Below are 753 nucleotides of genomic sequence, written 5' to 3'. Positions count from 1 at the left end.
GAGTTCAGTCAAACTTGATTACTGTCACAAGTGGGATACCTCAGGGCTCAGTCTTAGGACCTTTGCTCTTTTTGATTTACATCAATGACATAGATGAAGGGATAGTCAACAAATTACTTAAATTTGCAGATGATATTAAGGTCTTGGGTGTTGCTAGCTGTGAAGAGGATGCTGCTGATTCACAAAAGGATTTAGATCATTTAGTGAATTGAGCAAATAAATGGCAGATGGGTTGTAATTATAATAAATGCAAGATAATGCATGTGGGTTATCATAATTTGAATTATAAATATAATGTGGATGGGAATAACCTTAATAGTGATATGAAGGAAAGGGATCTTGGTGTAATAGTCGATCAGTTTCTAAAGCCATCCAAGCAGTGTGCTGTTGTTAGTGGTAGAGCAAATAGGATTTTAGGTTGTATCAATAGAAATATTAAATACAAGTCTAAAGAGGTTATACTTTCATTGTACAGGTCACTGGTTAGGCCACTTTTTTGGAATATTGTGTTCAGTCTTGGGCTCCTTACCTTAGAAAGGACATTGAATTGTTGGAAAGGGTTCAAAGAAGGGTTACTAGAATGGTGCCTGGGATAGAGGGGTTGTCATACAATGAGAGGCTGAAATCTCTCAAATTGTTTTCTCTTGAAAAAAAGAAGAGTTAGAGGGGATCTGATTGAGGTGTTTAAGATTGTAAGGGAAATTCACAGTGTTGATGTATCATCTTTTTTATATTTAACAATGAGAATAGTAG

Source organism: Limulus polyphemus, unplaced genomic scaffold (genome assembly GCF_000517525.1).
Source record: "Limulus polyphemus unplaced genomic scaffold, Limulus_polyphemus-2.1.2 Scaffold11465, whole genome shotgun sequence".
Classification (NCBI taxonomy): Eukaryota; Metazoa; Arthropoda; class Merostomata; order Xiphosura; family Limulidae; genus Limulus; species Limulus polyphemus.
The sequence above is the reverse complement of the archived record's forward strand: the minus strand, read 5'-3'. Positions refer to the sequence as shown.